Here is a 24,236-nt window from a genome sequence, read left to right as displayed (position 1 = left end):
CCAGAGGGGTTTTGTTGAGGGGCCCTGACAGGCAGCCCACAGCACAGTGGGTTAGAACCTCCTCCTGATACAACAAGGTTGTGGGTTGGATCCTGGTCAGGGCACAGACAAGAAGCAACCAAAGAGAGCATAATAAGCGGAACAACACACTGGTGTTTCTCTTGCTCTCTTCCTCTCTCTAAAATAATAAATCAGACACATACTCTCGGAGAACCAAGATGGCGGCATAGGTTAACGCCAGAGTTTGCTGCTTTGAACAACTACTTCAAAAGTGAAACCAAAAAACGGAAGGGACATCACCCAGAACCACAGGAACGCTGGCTGAGTGGAAGTCCTACAACTAGGAGGAAAGAGAAAGGCATATGGACCCTCAGAGGAGGCGCAGTGCTGAAGTCAAATTCTGAGGTGCGGAGTGCGCAAGTGGGCTGGCGGCGGAGGGCGTGGTTGGCGTTTTCAATCAGGAGGGAGTCGCAGAATCTGAGCTCCAGATCCGGGCGAGTCTTTAGGGACCCAGACTCAAACGGGAGAAGCGGGACTGTCTGGCTTCGGTCAGAGCGAGTGCAGCTTTCTCTCTGAGCTTTGCAGCGGGTGCTGGGACTCAGAGAGGCAGAGCCCCTGGGGACAGGACTGAGAGCCGCCATAACTGCTCTCTCCGGCCCACCCTGTTGATCCTGTTCGACCCACCCAGTCCAAGCCCTGCACAGAGGCATTTGCCGGATAGCCTCAGGCAAACGCCAGATTAGCACCTCCCTAGAGGACAGAAGTTCTCTCACTGCTGACACAGCTGATTCTCATAGCCACTTGGCCTGGAGATCAAACCCTCCCTGGAATTAGCTACAACAATCAAGATTTAACTATAAGACTGCGAACAAAGACCACTAGGGGGTGCACCAAGGAAGCATAACAAAATGCGGAGACAAAGAAACAGGACAAAATTGTCAATGGAAGATATAGAGTTCAGAACCACACTTTTAAGGTCTCTCAAGAACTGTTTAGAAGCTGCCGATAAACTTAATGAGATCTACAAGAAAACTAATGAGACCCTCGATGTTATATTGGGGAACCAACTAGAAATTAACATACACGGACTGAAATAACGAATATTATACAGACTCCCGACAGCAGACCAGAGGAGCGCAAGAATCAAGTCAATGATTTGAAATGCGAGGAAGCAAAAAACACCCAACCGGAAAAGCAAAATGAAAAAAGAATCCAAAAATGCGAGGATAGTGTAAGGAGCCTCTGGGACAGCTTCAAGCGTACCAACATCAGAATTATAGGGGTGCCAGAAGATGAGAGAGAGCAAGATATTGAAAACCTATTTGAAGAAATAATGACAGAAAACTTCCCCCACCTGGTGAAAGAAATGGACTTACAGGTCCAAGAAGCGCGGAGAACCCCAAACAAAAGGAATCCAAAGAGGACCACACCAAGACACATCATAATTAAAATGCCAAGAGCAAAAGATAAAGAGAGAATCTTAAAAACAGCAAGAGAAAGAAACTCAGTTACCTACAAGGGAATACCCATACGACTGTCAGCTGATTTCTCAACAGAAACTTTGCAGGCCAGGAGGGAGTGGCAAGAAATATTCAAAGTGATGAATAGCAAGAACCTACAACCAAGATTACTTTATCTAGCAAAGCTATCATTCAGAATTGAAGGTCAGATAAAGAGCTTCACAGATAAGGAAAAGCTAAAGGAGTTCATCATCACCAAACCAGGATTATATGAAATGCTGAAAGGTATCCTTTAAGAAGAGGAAGAGGAAGAAAAAGGTAAAGATACAAATTATGAACAACAAATATGCATCTATCAACAAGTGAATCTAAGAATCAAGTGAATAAATAATCTGATGAACAGAATGAACTGGTGATTATAATAGAATCAGGGACATAGAAAGGGAATGGACTGACTATTCCTGGGGGGGAAAGGGGTGTGGGAGATGCGGGAAGAGACTGGACAAAAATCGTGCACCTATGGATGAGGACAGTGGGTGGGGAGTGAGGGCGGAGGGTGGGGCGGGAACTGGGAGGAGGGGAGTTATGGGGGGGAAAAAAAGAGGAACAAATGTAATAATCTGAACAATAAAGATTTAATTAAAAAAATCAATCAATAAAAATTAAAATAAAAAATAAACCCACTGGCTTGCAGAGTTGCTAAAACAGTTAGAAAGTGAAGTCCCATCTCTTCCCGCTCATTCAACAAATACTTCATATGCTCCTTCAATAATCACACTGGGGATGGGTATTTGTTGGTTTGCTTTGGTTAATCCTCACCTGAGGATATTTTTGCATTGATTTTTTTTTTTTTTCGGAGAGTGGAAGGGAGGGAGAAAGAAAGAAACTAATGTGAAAGACATCAATTGGTTGCCTCTTGTTGAATCCCTGACCAGGGTCCAGATTGAGCCTGCAACCCAGGTACGTGCCCTTGATTAGAATCCAAGCCGGTACCCTTCAATCTGCCTACAGAAGCGCTATCCACTCAAACAAACCAGCATTTTTTTTCTTTTGAAGTCCTCCCCTAAGGATATGTTTTTTTCATTGATTCTAGAGAGAGAGGAAGGGAGAGAGAAAGTTCCCCAAGCATTCTGACAGGGATGGAGCCCACAACCTGTGTATGTGCCCTCACCTGGAATCAAACCCATTACCCTTTGGTGCGTGAGAGGACACTCTAACTACTGATTCACACTGACCAGGGTCTGGAGGTACACTTAATAATTTTTTTCAGATCTGCCCTGGCCAGATGGCTCAATTGGTCAGAGTCTCAATCTGTTCACCAAAGGATTTCCTATTGGATTCTAGGTTAGGGCACATACTTAGGTTTAGGTTAGATCCCAGTGGGTCAGCAGGTGCAGAGGAAGCCTACTGGTATTTGCCTGTCACATGGATGTTTCTCTCTCTAAAAATCAATTTTAAAAACATCCTCAGGTGAGACTTAAATAAATATATATATATATATATATATATATATATATATATATATATATATATAATTTCAGATCTAAAATTTTATTTGGTTCTTTTTTAAATTTTATTTTTCATTTACAGTTCACATTCAATATCCTATCCTATATAATAAAACCCTCATATGCAAATCGACCAAATGGTGGAATGACTGGTGGCTATGAACTGACCACCAAGGGGCAGACGCTCAATGCAGGAGCTGCCCCCTGGTGGTCAGTGTGTTCCCACAGGGGGAGTGCCACTCAGCCAGAAGCAGGGCTCACAGCTGACAAGTGCAGCAGCGGTGGTGGGAGCCTTCTCGGCAGCACTAAGGAGCAGCAAACCGAGCGGTAGGAAGCATCAAGCAGGTGGGCGGTAAGGAGGGAGGGGTCCCAGACTGTGAGAGGGCACAGGCCGGGTTAAGGACCGCCCCCCATCCCCAGTGCATGAATTTCATGCACTGGGCCTCTAGTTCCTTTATAATAAAGGGGTAATATGCAAATTGACTCTAACAGCAGAACCACTGGGAATGACTGGTCACTATGACACACACTGACCACCAGGGGGCAGATGCTCAATGCAGGATCTGCCCCCTGGTGGTCAGTGCACTCCCACAGGGGGAGCTCTGCTCAGCCACAAGCCAGGCTGATGGCTGCCAGCACAGTGGTGGTGGCGGGAGCCTCTCCCGCCTCCTCAGCAGTGCTAAGGTTGTCTGACTGCAGCTTAGGCCTGCTCCCCTCTGGCAAGTGGACATGCCCTGAAGGCTCCTGGGCTGCCAGAGGGATGTCTGACTGCCAGCTTAGGTCCGATCCCCCGGGGAGCAGGCCTAAGCCAGCAGGTGGACATCCCCCAAGGAGTTCCAGACTGCGAGAGGGCACAGGCTGGGCTGAGGGACCCCCCTGAGTGCACAAATTTTTGTGCACCAGGCCTCTAATATATCTATATCTATATATCTATATCTATATATCTATATCTATACATGTATATCTATATCTATATCTATATCTATATCTATATCTATATCTATATCTATATCTATATCTATCTCCCATGGTAAGAGACGACAGTCTGGTGAAGGAGGCCACAGGTGGGTGGATGTGGAAGGAGGTGGGCAAATGGGTGCAGGAAATGGGGGACATCTATAATAGTGTCAAAAATAGAAATAAAATCTTTAAAATTCCCCCCAAAATACAGATGGCTTCCATTTTCTATGTTAAGTAGTGGGTATACATATCTTTCAAGCTTTATCTTCTATAAAATTTCACACTCCCCTCTATTTTCTAGTTATACCAGACTTCTATCAATTCTTCCAACATATTTAGTTTTTTCTTGCCTTGGGACTGTCACACCTCCAGGTTCTTTTCTCTGGAATGCCTTCTTCCTTGCACCCAAACTCATTCATTTGAGCCTTTGCTAGACTTGATTTATTCCCTCATGTGTACTCCCAGCAATTCATGATTGCCTTTTTAAATATAAATTGCATTTATAACTTCTTGTACAATGTCTTTCTTCTCTACAAGACTGGAATCTCCATGAAAGTATGCCCCATTTTAGTCTTGTTTACTTCTCTGTCTCTAGCTTCTAACACTATGCTCAGTATAATAAGCTCTCAGTGCATATTTATTGAATTGAAATGAATTGGTTCCTCCTCACACACCCGGAACTGACTTACTTCTCCCCATTTATCCAAATTATACCTTTCAAAGCCCAGAACCAGTACCCATGTCTCCATTCAGAAGACTCTCTTGGCTTCAGCTCAGTTATTTATATATATATATATATATATATATATATATATATATATATATATATATATATATATATATATGTTGATTTTCTAGATCCAGCTAAAAAAGACTTTAATCTTCCTGAAGGTCAGGGTCACATCTTAAGTTTCCAGGGTAGCCTACCTGCCCCTCATACCCAGGTATTGCTTCTTGATTACTTCTGCTTCTGTTACTTGCTGACCTTTATTGCCTATTTCATTCCTTCTCTAAGTGTTACTGATTCTTTTGCCACAGTGTCGCTTCCAAATTTCATCCTATTTCCTGATTCCATGGCAATCGCTCATAAATAGCTAGGTCTTTAAGCATCTATAGTAGCCTTGCACCCAGTTTAACTGCTCCCAGTCTTACTCTTTCAGTTAATACTTGTAAACTGGTCTATATTTTGACTTATAAAAAACGTGCCCTGTCTTATGTAACTCATCCAAAACCTGCTTGAAATTATGTGTGGGTATAAATATGTGAATAAATCCTATATTGATTTATTGAAATTCTTAATCATTTTATCATCACATTCCTGCTCAAGATACTACAGCTTTCTATTGAATCAAATTTTAAAACTGTACCTGGTTCTATTACTTCCTCTCCCATCATTTTTATCATTCTCTCAAGAGGAAACTCTTACTTTCCTCCACTGAAAAATTAACCCATTAATATTTTCCATTTTATTTCCAGCAATAGTATGATCTTTAAAAAGAACTGAAGCCTTTGCCTCCAAGCCACAGTATAATAGGACATTGTGGAAGGACATTGTATGGCTATCCTCTAAAATCTTTTCTCCTCATATACTATAGTGTGCTCAGTATATGGCTGCTCAACTATACTATCAGCTTCCTTGTGGTGAGGTTGTCTATATGACCAAGTTCTTTCCAATGGAATTTTGGCAGATGTGATACGTGCTTGCTCATAAAACCCACCCGCTTTTACTCTTTTCTACTTTTGTGTACTGGAATGACCACTGTGATAACCCAAGCATCTGTAAAGGCCACATGTTGAAGACAGAAGTTCCTTCATTAGCCTGGGTCCCTAAATGTTTCATAGAGCAAGCCCTCATCCCACCACCACTAGCCAGCTTGGAACTTATACATTGGACTGTTACATGAAAGAAAAAAAAAACTCTTATTCTTAGATGAGCCTCTTTTAAATGGATGGGTATGCTCTTAAATTATTTTTAAGGCTTTCCTAAATAAGTTTAAAGTTTCTCTTCAGGTACTCCACAAAGAGCTCCATTCTGTGCATGTGCTGGTTGACATCCTCCCAGGAAACAGAGAGCTCTGCTCTGCACCGGTGCCACTCTATATCCGCTCACCACGAGAACCTAGAAAGCAAAGAAATCTACTTTACACCTGTGTGAAGAACCCAGCCCTATCTAAGCCAGACCTGACAGCAGTTCAGAGAGCTATATTCTTCATTAGTGTGTGCTCCCTTGAGGCATCAAACTCCCTCCCTTTCTCCTTTCCATCTACTTTGTTTTCAGTAAACCCCTTAATAGATCTGATGTCTATCTTGAGGGGTGTGGGCAAGAACCCTTTGCCTGTGATATTCTAATGAGTAAATGTTAGTTCTATTTGTTACAGCAGTTTTCACATAGGGCAAGTGTGCAAAAAGTTACTGAGGAAAACATCACATGGCCTGAAGATTGGCCTGGGACTGACTTCCCACATACTGACTCAATCCACTTTCCCCAGATCTCATTAATTCCCAAGATGTTTTGTCTAAGTCTTCCCGCCCCCCTCTTTTGGGTAGTTCATTTTGATGCCTTCTTTGGCTTAAAGACCTAGGATCTCCCTTGACCCTCCACTCAGTTTGCTCATCTTTCAGCTTCACCCACCACTCTGGATAAGCCACATCCATAGCAAATCCCTCATGCCCCTTAGAAAACTCAGGAAAATAGGAGTGATTCAAATATTTAAAGCTTTACAAATGTCATTATCTCAGCACAGGTTCTAATCCTTTTTTCATTCCTCCTCTCATCAACACCTTTTCCTTTCCTTCAAGGAATAAAATACCTATAAATTCATACCACCTCTTAGATCATTTTCTTAATCCACATACCCTTCTGCATCTTGAACCACCCTAACAGCTTATAGTTTTTGTGTTTTTTGGTGTAGGAGGCAGGCCTAGATAGTATGGCTAGGACCCCCCCCCCTTTCTTCCATTGTCCAATTTGCAATTCTTGATATTGGGAGGAGAGACAAAGGTATTTGTCTTGTAATCAAGAAAAGGAGGATAAGATGGGTCTCAGGAGATATGGGGAGCCAGAATCAAGGGAAAGAGTGTGTAGTGTTTTCTCTCAACCCTGTACCGTGGATGGGTTTGATTATTGGGTGTTTTGGACGGAGGGCACAGTCATTTTTGTTGGTGTTTTGGACAGAGGGCACAGTCATTTTTGTTAACGTGGGAACTAGGAATGCTCTTTTGGAATCCAGGTGACAAAGACTGGCATGAAATTGGGTTAAGGCAGCGGTTCTCAACCTGTGGGTCGCGACCCCTTTGGGGGTCGAACGACCCTTTCACAGGGGTGGCCTAAGACCATCGGAAAACACATATATAATTATATATTGTTTTGTGATTAATCACTATGCTTTCATTATGTTCAATTTGTAACAATGAAATTGGGGGTCACCACAACATGAGGAACTGTATTAAAGGGTCACAGCATTAGGAAGGTTGATAACCACTGGGTTAAGGTCTTTGTACATGGAACCTCACACTACTCTGGCACCCCAAGGAATGGTGGTTTGTAAGAACTGAGAGATAGCATCAGTGGCAGAGACTTGACTTCCACATAATGGATATCATCTTCAAGGGTTAACAGTGAGGTTCCTTAGAACAGCTTTGCAGGTAGCAGATGTTGCCAAAAGGAAACAGAGTATGAGAGAGAAAACATGGCAATCATGTAATGACTATAGCAGAAATGTTGATTGCAAACACCATTGCTCCACTCCCTTCACCTCACCCCTACACTTTGGAGACTCCCAGCAAAGTTGTAAGAAATACTGGAAGTCCCTTTAGCAAGCTGGGGTGGGAATGAAAACTATAGGTTCTTGATGTTAATAGACGGTGTATGTATCCACAGGCCGGTGAGGCCTAGAGGCAATTTGGTTAACTACATGTACTTGAATTCCCTTATATGTGCTTTTTAAATGTTTCTAGCTTTTTTTCTAAGTGTCTATTTTGAATCTGAATGTAAGTTCATTGAGAACAGAGATAATGTATTTTGTCTCTGTTTTTTTCTCTCTGAGACTTAAAAACTATGTTTGTCCTGTAGAAATCCCTTTGCTTCCATTTCATTCCATCTCCTTCCTTTATCAAACATCCACTGATGTGCAGGAATTGTTCTCCAGTAACCTTAACCACTGGGCCTTCTCTACCTTAAGTACTTAATGGAAACAACTTTATCCAAAGACAATTGCTTTGTTAGTGTCCAAATACTAGCATTTTATTTTTAATGTATAAATTGATTGAGTCACAAAGTATGACTGCTTCTTACCTGCTTTCATATCCAATAACTGGTATGCTCCGCAATACATTCTATAATGAATCTATATATCATTTAGTATATTTCATTTATAACATCCAAGAAATTTTATATTTTTAATTGTCAGCTCTACTTAATACATACTCTTTAAAATTATCTCATTCATATTATAATAATCACTTTACCTTATCAAAACAAGTATACATACAACACTATCACCAGACAATAATTCTGCTTCAAACATAGACAACATTGATTAATATTAACTTCAGGCAAGCCATAAGTAAGCAAAATTTCAGAGGGTGAGGTAATTGAATGTTTGGAAGTTGATTTACTCCCCCTCCTTTTAAATAAAAAACACACATTGCTTACAGTTTAACACACTTATTTTCTAATAGTCAGTACTTAAAATATCAGCCACATGTGCCAAAATTATAGTCTTTCTTCTTCTCATCTTCATGACCAATATTAATGGCCAAGAAATACTAGTAAACTACCACATCATAAGCCTGATACTAAACAAAATTTCTGCCTGTGTATTCAGCTGCCCACCCTTGGTAAGTAAATGAGCAGTACAGAACTTCTATTTACCCACATCCCCCACCAAATCAAAGGTTAAGAGTAAATAAAACATAGATGTCAAATATGTGATAGCTTTGCTTTCACTTTACATCAAAGAAACCTACCGCCAATTGCTTATAACCTGTAATAAAACTGTAGGCAGCACACAAACAATGAACAGCTTAACAGATCAGCTGCATGAACTTTTGCTTTGAGAATTCATTGTACAATTGTCATTCTTCTCTCCTTTCACTTCATGTTGTTTTGCAGCATGTCATTTTGCTGCCAGTGGTTTTTTAATACATGTTATTTCACTTCTTATTATTTCATGTCTAATTTCTTTATTCCTTCTAATGTCATGTTTTTTTTTTTTCATTTCTTGTTACACGTTATGTTGCTTTGTTGCAGATGGCGCACTTCATGTCAGTTTATTGCATTTTTAAGTAATAAGATCAGGAAAGCTCTGAAATATATATTTCTCCTGATCTCTTTGATACTCTTCCTGGGCTGTCTGCAGCTTTCGACCTTTCAGCCTCCACTTGTGGAAACAGTACGTCACAAAGGAAGTCATTACCAATGAGAAAATAATCATCAACACTATTATCAAGGCTACTGTGGAGGAAAGGGGAGCCTCCAGATGGGTGACTTCAGCCTGTATGGTTGCATTCAGCTTATCAACATTCTCAGAGTCCTCAGAAGTCCAGAAGGTAGGCATGAATCCTAAATTGAAGGGTGATCTCACTGGAAAAAAACAACAATGAAACTGTTCCCCTCACAGCTTCCTGGTTTGAAGATGGTGCAGAAGAGTGGACTTGGATTCTCTGTTCAGGAAAATGGCAGCAACCTCCACTAGGTGGCCTCAGGATCTGGTTTTGAAGAGAGTGGAGTCAACTTTCCATTAATATTGGACTACTGAAATTAACTTTCTTAAAAGTTTTAAAACCCCAAGAGTGACTGCAGCATACACAAGACACAGGCAGTTCATTGATTAAGTAGAACAGGGTATATTCATGATATTTTAAGAGATATCAGCAGAACCCTGTCTCCTTTCTTTTGGATGTTAATACTCATAGACTTTGACAAGGACTTTCCTTAAAGGCTCTTTAATGAGAAACTAAGCATTTTCTAAAATTATAGAAAATTGGGCACCTATAAAAATAAACCAGGCCCAAATAGTATGTATTTGGTAAACATTTTAACTCTAGTTAAAGGACCATATTATCTGAAAGACAAGGTAAAATAGTCATTTTGGAAACACACCAACCCACATAACCTGTGGCACACAAAAGCACAGTACTATTTTCAACCTCCATTCTAGAGTAGTTCCCTTGAGTGGCTGGTTTCAGTGTGAGAAGTGTAATGATGGAGTTAATCTAGAACAACAAATTTTAAAATAATGTATGCTTAGAAAATACTTTATATTTTTCAAAAAATTGCTTATATACTGTCATTTTCATAATTACCACCTATCATTACCCCCAATACCTCTCTGTAACTCCACCTAAATTTGGACAGTCTGAGTAGTAGCTTTTGTTTATGGAATAACAACTCAAGCCATAATCATATTTCTTCTTTAAAGTTTTATTGATTTTTAGAGTGAGAGGAAGGGGGAGAGAGAGAAATATCTATGTGAGAAACCTCTATTGGTTACCTCCCTTATGCATCCTGACCAGGGATCAGGCCTGCAACCTGGGTATGTGCCCTGACCGGGAATCTAACCAGCAACCTTTTGGTGTATGGGAAGACTCTCAACCAACTGAGCCACACTGCCAGGGCAGTAATCAGTTTTTTAATGCGAATCTATAGCATAGTCCTCTCTGCAATGGAGAACTGACTGTGATTACTAATGAACTGTGTTATTAAGCACTTTCCAATTCTAACACACTCTTGTTTACTATAAATTGGCATACTATTATTATTAAAAGAAGTAAATTAAAGCTTTTCCCTAATCAGAAGCACATATGCTCCCACAATGTTAACTTTCAAAATAATTTAAATGCTGGGTTTTAGAGAAGCTTTAGGGCAAGAAAAATGGTACACCTTGATAAAAAGATGGTGAAAGGTTAACGTGGTGGTATACAAGCAAGTTAAATAGCCATCTCAGACGGTGGATAAAGAAAATTTGAATTTATTTAAGGAAAGGAGATGGGGGATGGGATATCCAAAGGGAAGGGCTGCATAGCACTGAGCCAAGGGAATATTAGGTTGATGATGGCAGCACCCAGGAGCTGGAATTTTATCCTTATATGTAGTCACTGGCTGGAAGCTCTTGTCAGTAGGTCTTGGGGTTGAGTTGGTGGGCTTGAAATATGGATGGAAAGTGAATGTGTGATTAGGTGTTTTTAGGACAGTTTTAACTCCTTATATGGTCTGTTCCTGGTGTCCAGCAAGTTTTTCTGGTCTTTGTCCTCCTGTGGCAGAAAGCTTGGACAAGTTTTTCTTGGCCTTTGTTCTCCTGTGGCAGGAGGCTTACAAATGGCTGTTAAGGATTATATTGGCCTATAGTCCAAACAGATAGGATAGAAGATTTAAGGGTACACACCTGAGAAATAGTTAAAGTTATGGAAATATAAACAAAATATAGTCAAAGTTCAAGATACAGGCAGTAAACATTATGTTCTACTGCCCAAAATGTACAACAAAGTGCAGAAGTGCTACAGAAAAATGTTCCCATTAGTGACTCTAAGATATAGCTCAGAATAATCTCCATTTTGAGCAATTTATTTGTTTTGGTGGGTGCCATTTGAAAAATGCAGCTTCTGATAGTTCCTTGATGAATATGGGGGCTATATTTTACTCACATTCAAAGAGTTCAATGACAACACCATTATGTCATTTGGATAAAATGATAAAAAACTGAAAATGAAAATGACAAGGTAAGTTCATCTTTTGAGAGAGGAGCTGGGGTTCCATTGCATTGCCTTTCAACAGCCCCTATGCCTTGTAACTTCTCCTTTTAAAGTGACCCACTTATCTTGGTAGAGCAAGGCAGGCAAAATGGAAGACTTACATTTCTCTTCTCTGGTTTGTGCAGATACCAGAGGGCAGAGATATTTTGAGGCCCTCTGTATGTTCTTCCCCCAAAAGGCCAATTTATTCTTTAAAGAACATAACCCACTCCCTTTCCAGATCTGTTTCTGGCTTCATTAGAGGGACCTGTGTAGTTGGAGACATATCTTGGAGTTTCATCAAGTCATAGAATCCTAGACTGCCATAGCTGGCAGAGTCTTTAAGCAGTTTCCCTTATTTTTCAGTTTAAAAGCCTGAGAATCCAACTAGGAAGATGGGAGACATGTTTAGCACTTTCAAAGTAATATTCTGCCTGCAGCAGAGAATGAAATACCAAGTTTCCAATACCAATTAAGTCATGGATTAAGATTCACTGTGAAGTACTTGTCTCGATTAGAGAGCTGCTGCTGAGCTTGCTTTGGCAACCAAGGGAAGTAGTGTGCTTCAGCAAACCCTTTTCAAATTACCTTTAAAAACTGTCCCCATTCATTAGTCAGAGTGAGACAGGCCAGTAAGCCAGGATAAGTAGAATAGGAAAACTGAGACAGATAGCTGAACAAACTGGCAGAGCAATTTACAGCAGATATAGAAATTCACATCCCTAGAGGTAACATCTAGGCCTCAGTTGTATTTAAGCTCCAGTTCCAGAAAAGCAGCAAAGCCAGGTGGACTACACCAGGACCAACAGCAATGACTAATGACTCCCTGCCTTGACACTGGCCAATCAGTGGAGACCATGACCCGGAAAGGACACACCTGGAAAGCTAATGAATATTCTGCTAAAACCCTCCCCTGAGACCTCCCCTAAAATTCCAGCCTACAAGAGAGATAAAAGCCTCAAAACAAAAAATTCAGCTCACCCTCTCCCTCTGGGTAACTGCCCCTGTCATTTCCTTCCCCCTATTCTTTCCTCTCTTCATGCCCCTAGGAATATATCTCCTAAACTCTATTTCCCCAAGAGACTTGCAACCAGGGGAGTAATGGGTAGTGGCAGCTCAGACTACTACTCTGAATCTGTTCCCAAGGCCCCCTTTTCTCTGACTTTCCAGAGAGCTAAGGAAGCCCAGCCTAGGCTCTCCTGTTGCTGCTTCCTTGTTCATTCATGTGATTTGACAGTGGCATGGAATAGCCCACAGAAGGAAAATAAACCCAGAGCCCTACCTTGTTGTAATGTTCCCGGCTTTAGTAAATTTCTTCTAAAATTCACCTGGACTAGTGCTGTGAAATTCTTCCTGCACAAAGTCAAGAACCCACACACTATTGGTTGGCCCTAAGCAGACCTGCTCAGGGCCAGGTCCCCTTTCCGATAACAAGAGCAGTCTTGGGTTCATGGAAGCAGATCTTATTGGCTGTGCAATCTAGTTTGTGGCCAAGAGCTAGTCACATCTTTTCTGTTCAACGGACCATGGAAATCATGGCAACCGATTTTGGCTCTATCAGGAGACTACAATCCGCAAAAGAATTTATGTCACCAGTTGTTCTGTGCCAGGGACAGCTTATCAGATGGTGGTTTCTACAACAGAATAACCTCTTCTCCATTTATAATATCTTCAATTAAAATAACAAGCTCATTAAGATTAAAGTAGCCTGGCCCACATGGCTCAGTGGTTAAGCGTCAACCTATGAACAAGGAGGTCACAGTTCTATTCTCGGTCAGGACACATGCCCGGGTTTCGAGCTCGATCCCCAGTGTAGGGCTTGCAGGAGGCAACCAATCAATAATTCTCTCTCATCAGTGATGTTTCTATCTCTCCCTCTCTGAAAATAATAGAAATATATATTTTTAAAAGATTAAGACATTTTTTCTCAGAAAAAACGGCAAAAAAAACCCCCAAATAAACAAAAAAAGGTCCCCATTTAACTATCTGCCCAGACCCCATCTTTGCCCTCAAAAACCGGAATCTTATTATTGTAATGGAGTAGCCCACAGAAGGAAAATAAACCCAGAGTTCCTTCTCTTTTCCATGCCACTGTCAAATCACATGAATGAACAATTATTTATATCAGGAGGGGCTTTCATAATTAGTTATACAAGTCATTCACTAAAAGTACAGATTTGGTTTTGGATAACAGAAGAAATATAATGAAATTTTAAATGAGCCAATTAGTGATTTTATTATGTCTATGCAATGTCCTGTCCCATTTCCTCTGTTTAGCCAAGTTTAAACTCTAAAGAGAAATTCCAAGAAAAAGAGAATGAGGGTGGGAGTGGGGTAATTGAAGGCCTCAGATTTATTCCTTGATTTCAACAAAAACTCATGTAACTAAAGTGTGTGTGTGTGTGTGTGCGTGTGTGTGTGTGTGTGTGTGTGTGTGTGTGTGTGTGTGTTTTGCATACAAACAGAGGATACAGAGGGGTGGGATTCAGCTACAGAAATATAGAAGGCCTCCAGCTTCCTTGCTTCAGTACCCTGCCTCAGGTACCATTTTGAAAGTGAGTCCTATCAGTGTAGGTATCACATGTTCAAGTCAATTAGGTTGTTCTTTTCTCATTCTTGAAATCCAGCATTTGAAGTTTCCAGAAACTTTGTGAAACCAACTCAAATTGATCACTTACTAGTGCCTCTAAGGATATGCTCTGGTCTTCACTCCCTTCTTTCATTCTCTTCTTCTATACCCTATGACTCCTCCCCAAGGAAAAATAGCTCCCATACTGTTTATGAATAGATGAGCAAGAAAAAATAAAAAAGGAAACAGAAAACAAGACTCCATGGCCTAGCCTTAGCCAGTTTGGCTCAGTGGACAGAGTGTCGGCCCTAGGACTTAAGGGTCCCCAGTTCAATTCCGGTCAAGGACACATACCTCAGTTGCAGGCTCTATCCCAACCCTGGTTGGGGCATGTGCTGGAGGCAACCAATCCATGTATCTCTCTCACATTGATGTTTGTCTCTCTCTGCCTCTCCCCCTTTCTCTGAAAATCAATGGAAAAATATCCTCGGGTGAGGATTAATATGGGGGGGAATAGCCCCTGAATTGAAAAACAAAACAAAAAAATACACAAAACTCCATGGCCTAAAACTTTCTCTTTTATATATGTTTGTAAGAGTAATTGGTGGTTATTATGTGTCTGTTTTAATTTTACTTAAGCATAGGTGGTAATAAAAAATGTCTTTCACCTAACCTGGGACTAAAAAGATTTTCAAATGCAAATATTAAAACAAAAACATAAAATATGGCTACCCTTAAAGCAGCCTAGCACTAAAGTATTAAGTCTGCAGTCAAGTTTTCTAGGGCTACAGTTCTCTAAGGTAGTGCTGCTAAGGAGGAGCAGGTACTAGCACACTACTTACTTCAGTAGTCTGATGTTGAGCTAGTCTTCACTTAAAGCCACTAGAAAGGAAGATGGGACAGCCAGGGTTGCATTGCAGGTCTGTACATGGTTAGGGACCATCTTTGAAAACCACACGTTGAAAATTACTGTCACCTCTTTATTCTTCCACAACAATCTGTAAATCTATTTCCTTACCTAAGTCTAGATATATTGCTTTAGCAGATCAATTCCCTCCCCAACCCAAAATTAGCTTCTGACTGTACCATAAGAGTGTGTGTGTGTGTGTGTGTGTGTGTGTGTGTGTGTGTATCCTTCTTATGAACAGAGCCCTGCATCTCTGACTAACCTAAATCCCACTTTATACAGGAGTAGAAACTGAGGTGGGGCAGTGGCTCCATAACTATAATGGTTACCTATCTGTCCCACCAGGCCATGTCACTGAACTGTCATTTCTTTTTGAATCCCAGCTCAAGCCCTAGTCATGGTTAGAGTCTTAATAGTTACTTGTTGATGGAAAATGGAGGTGATGGGTACTACGAGAGAAAAATTATTACCACTCCCAAGTCAAGGAATTGAAAGTGCATTGATAACTGGGGTAGAATAAGATATTTTTTAATATATTTTATTGACTTTTTACAGAGAGGGAGAGAGAGGGATAGAGAGTTAGAAATATTGATCAGCTGCCTCCTGCACACTCCCTACTGGGTGTGCCCACAACCAAGGTACATGCCCTTGACTGGAATTGAACCTGGAACCCTTCAGTCTGCAGGCCGATGCTCTATCCACTGAGCCAAAACGGTTGGGTCTAGACTCTAGAATAAGATATTTGCTTTCAAGATAGGAAGATAGGAGTACTATACTGTCCTAGCCTAGTGAAGGTAATGAGGAAGGATGGGGGCACAGTCTAGGATTCAAAAGGAGGAAAGAACTGGGGCTTATAACCTTCCCTAGCTCTACCCTTCCCAGGGTACCTTAGGTCCAATACAGGTGGCCTAGACTCAGAGCACTATTCTCCCCTTCAGGCTTCCATCTTCTGGGCCATTCAGATGGTTGGTGCAGCTGCTACTGCTGTCAGAGGAAGATGCCAGTATGGATGAAAAGGGGCCACATGCTAACTTGGCTAGCTAAAGTAACCACAAAGGATAGTCTGAAACGAAAACTTTTTTTAAACTAAAAGCAGTTTATGGTGGGTAGTCATGTCCTAAGGCAGTATTTTTCCCTAACAAAGGTTAATCTTCACTTTAACTAAATCTGTCCATTTGTCTTTTTGCATCTAAGGTAACATGCCCGATTAACATGCCTTTGCAAAAACAAAGTAATTTCCTTTTTTCTGGATGCCTCAAAGTACAGGCACCTCTCTGTGGAGACCACAAATCCCCTCATTGTTACTGAGTTAATTGTTGACTGTTAAACTATCCTGTACCTACCTAAGTAAAAGAAGTTATGTATCTATCATTTTACTCTTTATCCATTCTCAGAGGTTTCTCCCACCTCCCTAATCTATCACCAATGGGTTTCATGTAGCCCAGAGAGGGAGAGAGAGAAACATCCATGATGAGAGAGAATCATTGATCAGCTGCCTTCTGCACACTGGGGATTGAGCCCGCAACCTGGGCATGAGCCCTGACTGGTAATAGAACTGTGACCCCCTGGTTCATAGGTCGATGCTCAACCACTGAGCCATGCAGGCCTGGCCTCTCCTCTTTTGATTATAATGTATAAAACAAGATGCAAAACTGTCATTCTCCAGAGCATTATCTCAATCCTGTTGAGATTCTGCTTCCCTGCAATTGTCAACAGTTTGGCTCAAATAAACTCACAAAAATTCTTCACAAGTTTGAATGTTTCTTATGTTAAAACCAGATAAGGATCTGGAATGAATAAATGCCATCTTTTACCTAGGCCAGTATGTTTACCTGCTCTGCTCTACCACACCCCACCCCACTTCACCCCTCCCTCAATGTGAGATGAAACCTGTGTCTCAAAAGCACTCTCAGGTTCTGGCTGGGGGGGATCACTGCCCCTGGGCTCCCGGAGGGTTGTCCACCCCCATTCCAGGTGGGGCATGGTCTCTCAGCTGTTACCTCAAGGACTGTATTGGGATAGAGGGCCCTCCTGAATTTAGATTGGAGGCTTGGCAACCGCTGGATGACAGAATTCCGGCGGCATCACGGACCACTACTGCCCTTCTCTTCCCTGCCCCCTCCCTTTCTCCCAGGCATCCCAGAGCAGACGCATCTTGGGAAGGGGTGGCCAGGAGGAGCCTAGGCACTCTGGGAACCCTTATCAAGCAAGTTTGGGTCCCACCGCCACACGTAAGGCCCAGGAATCCGATTGGACACCCGCCCAATTGGAAGGAACCGGCAGCTCTGCGGTAGGGCCTTTCGACCCAAGCTCTGTCTACAGCTGCAGCTGGATCCGCAGCCGGTGCCAGGGGAGTGAGTGCCCCAGAGATAAGCTCCAGACCCGCCCCCATATGTCGGTCCCCTCCGCATTTTTAAAAAGGCCTCTGCCCCACCCAGCGGGCTCTAATGCCTTGCCTCAAGTCCGCAGTCCTCCGCACCGGTGCGCCAGCCTTTCCGCCATTGTCTTTTCCGCGCTTTCAGCAGCATTACTAGCTGGAATCAGCGCGAGCCTGAGCCTAGTTCTTGCAAATGAGGAAACTGAGGTTTAGAGAGGTTAAGGAAGCCTCTTCTCTCAAGGTTATACTGCAAGGCTGAGGCTGGGTTGAGGAGAAACCCCAGGTAGGCTTTTGGACTCCCAGTACACAGCACTTTTCCCATGGAGTCCAACGCCACCTCCCTGAAGCCTCAAGCTCTCAGCAGTCCCCACACGCACAAACCGGATCCATCCTTACAAGTGTTTCTTAAAGCATAAAACTCGCTCTTTACCGCTAGACTCCCGCTCCCTCCAGCCCAGCTCTTTTCGTCAAAGCCAAAGCCCCACCACCCACCCATGCACCTTTTCATCTGATGGGTGAGCGGGGCTTACTACCTGTGCAGTTCATGTAATAGGCACTGAGCTGGGCTCTGGATGACGGCTCTGATCCGAGGGTGCAGGGCTGTGTGTGTTGGAGGGTGGCGAGATGCCAACAGGGGGACTGCTGCAGCTAGAGAAGCTCACTCTTGGTGCCGACTCCCTCAGCAACTGAGCGCAGCCTAGAAATGTTTCAACTTTATTTAGGGGAAGGTGGTCACGTGGGCGCACCCAAGAAAGGGGAAACCAGGCGAATGAAATGAGGTCAAGGCGTCCTGGCTGCTTCTGCCCTGCCCCTCCCCGCCACTGCTAGCCAGAAAGCGGGGCACGGACTTCAATCGGGGCAGGAGAGACTAGTTTATTCCAAGCTTTTGCCCATTAGGAAGTGAAGAAACAAGTTGAGATTGGGGCAACAACCGGTTGACAACCTCCAGGCTCTGGAGAGAAGCGCATCCATCTGGGTGGACCTTAACAACGGGCACCCTGGTGTAATTCGTTGTTTTATCCCTGTGTCTAAAAGGGTGCCTGACATAAAGAGGGCACTGGGTAACTGCTGGTTGAATTGGAAAGAATTTTCAGCATAGGTGCCCTCTGCCTGGGAGCTTTGGACGTCCCTTGCGGTTCCTGGAATCTTTACTATCCTGTACCTCTCTTTCTGAACTTAACCAAACATTGTTATAGGCGGTGGAAGGGCAGGAGGTGTTAGACCAGTGGGGTCAGATCAAACCTGGGTCCAGAAACCTCAGTACTTGAGTTTTGGTTAGGAAAAAATTCAGAGCCAAGACTCAAACTATAAGAGAACATGTGTTTATAAAATCACAAAGGTAGAATAAGTAATTTGTAGAAGACATGGGCTTAGGAAATAAGTTATAGAGGTAAAGGAAGGGCCCTTGGAGCTTGGGACTGAGGAAAGTAATGGTAACAAACCTAGGGACAGGAAAGAGGTAAGGGAAAGGTAGGGGTATCTCCCAGAAGAGAGAGGCGCTGGGTCCTCCATCCTGAGGGTCTTAATGATGAAGATTTTAGGGGAGGTCCCAGGGGAAGATCTTAATAGAATATTCAGCAGTTTTCCAGATGTCCTTTTCAGGGTCTAGGTATCCACTGGTTGATTGGTCATTGCCAAGGAAGAGGGTCACTATCCAAATGCAGCGGATTCTGAAGTCACCTGTGGCTGCTTTTGTTTCCTTTCTGGGTTTGGAGCTGAAATACAATAGAAACCTAGATATTATCTCTAAGGAGGAAAGGTCAGGGGATCCAAACTGCATGACCATGGATATGTTAGGGGAGGAATGGTCACCCTAGGGGTGAGGTCCCACGCTACAATTTGTCCTTTGTTAGGCATTTGGGGCTTTCAGCCCTGGTGACCTTCTTTCGGTACCTGGCCCATTGTCCTTGCTCTGATCATGTCTGTATAATAAATTGACTACCACAGTCTCACGTTGAAGGTACCCTTCCCCTTTCTATTCCTCTCAGCAGTGTCCAATTCCTGAGATTCTGTGTGGGCATGCTGAGATAAACATGACCAGTGGAATGAAGCACCAGCTAATCTCTTCAGGGTCCTAAAGCACTTTGTGTCCTCCTCTTTGTTTGTCAGGCTAAGGACTGAGACAGAGACAGATCATCAGAATCAGAGCAGACCTAGGGTTCAAGGCCTCCAACATCTTCAGTTTACAGAAAGACAACCCACAGCCCAAACCTCATTTCCTTACCCACCCAGCAGGGATCACTAATGCTCACCTTTAATGGAGCTCCTAATTTCATTGTTTCTAGATAATCTCAAACGATTGTTCCTGCAAAGATGCAAGAACAACATCTTAATTTAAGGAAAAAGATAGCTTTAGTAGGTGAGCCTCCTCAATACAAAGAAGGAAATATCTTTGATGGAGTTGGAATGGGGAGAAACTCAGCTCTTCCACTTTGTGAAATTGTGAAAATGCATATTTGGGAGGGTTAGGAATTCCAAACTTAATTTTATTCATTTGTCTATTACTGCTAAGGTACAGCTGATGGGAATGCAGATATCCATAGCATTCTATGGGTCATTTGATTTCACACCTTTATAGCCTGTAATCTTTTGTCTGAAGGCCACTGTGGATCCAAGCCACTTGTTATTTTTCAAACCTAAGATTTCTGAGACTGCTGGAGGTTCTCAGGTTTGACAAGACATCTATATGAGAGATCCTAAAGTCTCTGGAGACTCTAATGCAATATTGAATAAACTTCATTTCTAGAAAATTATTCATGTGGCTGATATTCTTGTGGTATGAATCTGGCAAAAGTGGCTCACACAACTGCTTCAGTAGCCACTGGTGATGAACAGTAATATTAGGAGAGGGAGACAGAGGCAGAAGACCTTGGGATATTTAATTTTAGTGCTGCTAATAAGAGGTATGCCTATGACCTTTAGGAATTTACTTTAGAAGAAATTGGACATGAAACAATAAAAAGTGAAATAAGATGAAATTTTAAAAAAACCCGCAAAAAAATGATATACTGCAAAACAGCATGAAGTGAAAGGAGAGGAGAAGAATGACAATTACACAATGAATTCTAAAAGCAAGAGTTCATGTTGTAGCTGATCATTGTTTGAAAGCTGCCTACACTTTTATTACAAATTATAAGCAATTTGGTGGTAGGTTTCTGTGTTTGTTGTTGTTTTGTTGTAAAGTGAAAGCAAAGCTATCACATATTTGACATCTACATTTTATTTAATCTTAACTTTCAATTTGGGGGGGGGGTGTGAGTAAATAGAAATTCTGTACTGTTCATTTACTTACCAAGGGTGAGCAGCTGAATACATAGAAATTTTGTTTAGTATCTGGCTCATGATGTGGTAGTTTATTAGTATTTCTTGGCCATTAATATTGGTCATAAAGATGAGAAGAAGAAAGTCTATAATCTTGGCACATGTGGCTGATATTTTAAGTACTGACTATTAGAAAATAAGTGTGTTGAATTGTAAGCAATGTGTGTGTGTGTGTGTGTGTGTTTTTATTTAAAAGGACGGAGGGGGAGAAAATCAACTCCCAAACATCCAATTACCCCAGAAGTTTTGCTTATTTATGTCTTGCCTGAAGTTAATATTAATGCTCTCTATGCTTGAAGCAGAATTATTATTTGATTATAATGCTATATGTTTACTTGTTTTGATAAGATAAAGTGGTCATTATAAAATGAATAGGATCATTTTAAGGAGTATGTGTTAAGTAGGGCTATAAACTTTATGATGGGTTACAGCTTCTGCTTTGTTCTATACAAGCCCTGAAGAAGATAGTTAGGTAACATAAGGGTATACGGTTATTTTTGTATTTCAGAAACTCAGCAAGTAAATGCTAGCATAATATGTTGAAAATCTTGTATGGACATACTTATAATAAAAAAGTACTTGTTGTTTATGTAAATAACAGTTTTTTTTCTTGGGATAGCTTATTTTTATTTGCTGTATCTGGTAACTCTTGCCCTGAACCACCATGTAACAAATCTGAATACCTGCTGGACATACCAGTGAGCTTTCCCTGAGACTACGTGGATAGAGAGAGGGACTCAGTTGATTCCAGCCTTCCAAATATCTCCTTCAAAGTACCAAACATATGAGTGAAGCTATCTTGGACCCTCCAGTGCAGCCTAGCTCCCAACAGAATACCACTGACTGACCTCAATTTGCACCTAAGGAGCAAAGAAATTGGCCATTCAAGCCCTGCCCAAATGACTCACTCACTAAGTCACTAGGCATAATAAAAGCTGTTGTTTTAAGCCACTAAGTTTTGGGGTGCTTTTTTATGCAGCAAGAAATAATTCCTATGAAGAAGATCAAAGTTGGAGGAATTGCTCCATTAGATATCATGATTCAGTTTAAACACATAATAACTAAGGCAGTGGGGTGTTGGTGTAGGAGTAGACAGAAAGGCTTTTAGATCAGAATAGGAGGCCCAGAAACAAAACAAGACATATGTGGACTATTAATGTATGACAGAAGTGGTATTCCAGATCAATGGGGAGGTGATGGAGTCTTCAATAAATGATGCTAGCACTATTTCCATATGGAAACACACACGCACACACACACACACACACACACACACACAGCAGGTACAGATCTAAATCTGAAAAGATAAACTTTAAATATTTTAGAAGAAAATATAGGAAACACCCTTTCTGATCTCCAGGAGAAAGAAGAATTACTGAAACAGGACACAAAATTCAGAAGGCATAGAGGAGAATACATTCAACAACTTTAAAGTCAGAACATTCTGTGCTGACAGATGAGCAAAGTACAATGACAATCCAATAGACTGGGAGAAGATATTTTTAACACATATAGTCAACAAAATAAATACTAAATATTAATGCTAATCAATAAAAAATCAATGTAGTATATAAATGGACAATGACAGGGATAGGCAATTAAAAGAGGAAAAATAGTGAATATCCAATAAATATAAGAAAAGACACCCAAAATCATTAGTAACCAGGGAAAGGACAGTTAAAATCACTGTGCATTAACCTTGCACCCCCTTTGGATTGATAAGCATTAAAAAGTCCTTAAATATTGAGTATAATGAGGATGCTTGGAAAATGGGTATTCTCTGACACAGCGGGTTGGGATACATTATGGTAAACCAATTTGGAAAGAATCTTGGCATCATCTGGTAAAGTTTTTAATGCCTTAGAAAAACTCTTGCACACATATATGAAAAGACATGTACAAGGATGCTGAGAGCAGCATTGTTTGAAATGGTGAAACAATTATAAACAATGTACATATTTATCAACGGAGGAATAAAATTGCAAATATAAATTGCTGTATATTGATTTGATGGGTTTTGATACAGCAGTAAAAATGAATGAGTTAGACCTACTCTTAAAAACAGGGAAAGGAAGGGACTGTTGGGGACTGTCTGACCGGGCTCCCCTGACTGGGAAGCCTCCACTGCTGCTGAAATCTCTCCCGGAGTAACCAGCTCTGCCATGGAGACCGCGCCATCTTGAAGGGGAGAGTGGCTGCTATCAGAAGCTTATACAGCCCGGGTCTCTACAACCACAAAACCTAGCAACAAGCTGTGAACCCAGGAACACTGGGTCTCTAGCAGCACAAATGCATGGACTCAGATGAGCTCTGCACCTTCTCACAGAAAGGTCAGATTTTGCCTAGGAAAAGGAGAGAGAGAGCTACAAAACCAGACACTCAGAGAAGAGAGATCATAGGGAGGCAAAGAAACAGCCTGCATATGAAAGAAAAGGAGGACGCATCACCAGAAAAGAAAGTAAACGAAGTGGAGGCAAGAAATATGTCAGAGAAAGAATTCAGAGAAATGGTCATGAGGTCGCTAAAAAGAAAGGAAGACAAATTCAACAATATGTGTAAAAACCAAGAGGAAATGAAAACATGGCATTGCTGCTATAAGGAACTCAATAGAAATCATCAACAGTAGACTAGAAGAAGCAGAGAACCGCATCAGTGAGCTAGAAGACAAGATAGTAAAAAAAATACCCAAGCAGAGCGGCATCTGGAAAAAAACACTTAAAAAACAGGAGGAGAGCCTAAGGGAAATTTGGGACAACACAAAACGAAACAACATCCACATAATAGGGGGACCAGAAGGAGAGGAAACTGAGCAAGGAATAGAAAACCTGTTTGAAGAAATAATGACAGAAAACTTCCCTGATATAAGGAAGAAAAAAGTCACACAAATGCAAGAAGCTCACAGAGTCCCAAACAAAATGAACCCCAAAGACTGACACCAAAGCACACTATAATTAAATTGGCAAACACCAATGACAAAGTAAGAATCTTAAAAGTGGCCAGAGAGAGACAGAAAGTAACCTACAAGGGATCCCCCATCAGACTGGCGACTGATTTCTCAACAGAAACACATCAGGCAAGAAATATACAAAGTCATGCAAAGGAAGGGTCTGAATCCAAGAATACTGTACCCAGCAAGGCTATCAATCAAAATTGAGGGGGAAATCAGGAGCTTCACAGACAAAAAAGGACTAAGGGAGTTTATTATCACCAAACCAGCAATGCAAGAAATGCTAAAGGGTCTACTGTAAAAAGAAGAAATAGGAAGTGAAGAAAGAACACAGGTGTAAAGAAAAAAAAATGGTGACAAAGAGGTACTATCAGTAAAACCTTTAAATGTAAATGGATTAAATGCCCCAATCAAAAGACATAGGATAGCTGAGTGGATAAGAAAACATGATCCATA

At 41.6% G+C, this 24,236-nt stretch overlaps 1 long non-coding RNA gene across 1 annotated transcript; it reads right to left on the bottom strand.

Moving 5' to 3' along the window:
• Positions 1–9,107: 9,107 nt before the first annotated feature.
• LOC118654196 lies at positions 9,108–18,181 on the bottom strand. Its single transcript, XR_004966988.1, has 2 exons — positions 18,046–18,181; positions 9,108–9,637 (listed from the first exon to the last, which is right to left on the bottom strand). It is a non-coding gene; the product is annotated as an uncharacterized LOC118654196 (long non-coding RNA).
• Positions 18,182–24,236: the final 6,055 nt, after the last annotated feature.

Source organism: Myotis myotis, unplaced genomic scaffold (assembly GCF_014108235.1).
Source record: "Myotis myotis isolate mMyoMyo1 unplaced genomic scaffold, mMyoMyo1.p scaffold_m19_p_4, whole genome shotgun sequence".
Lineage (NCBI taxonomy): Eukaryota > Metazoa > Chordata > Mammalia > Chiroptera > Vespertilionidae > Myotis > Myotis myotis.
Note: the sequence above shows the minus strand (reverse complement) of the source record. Positions and strands in the feature narration are given on the sequence as shown.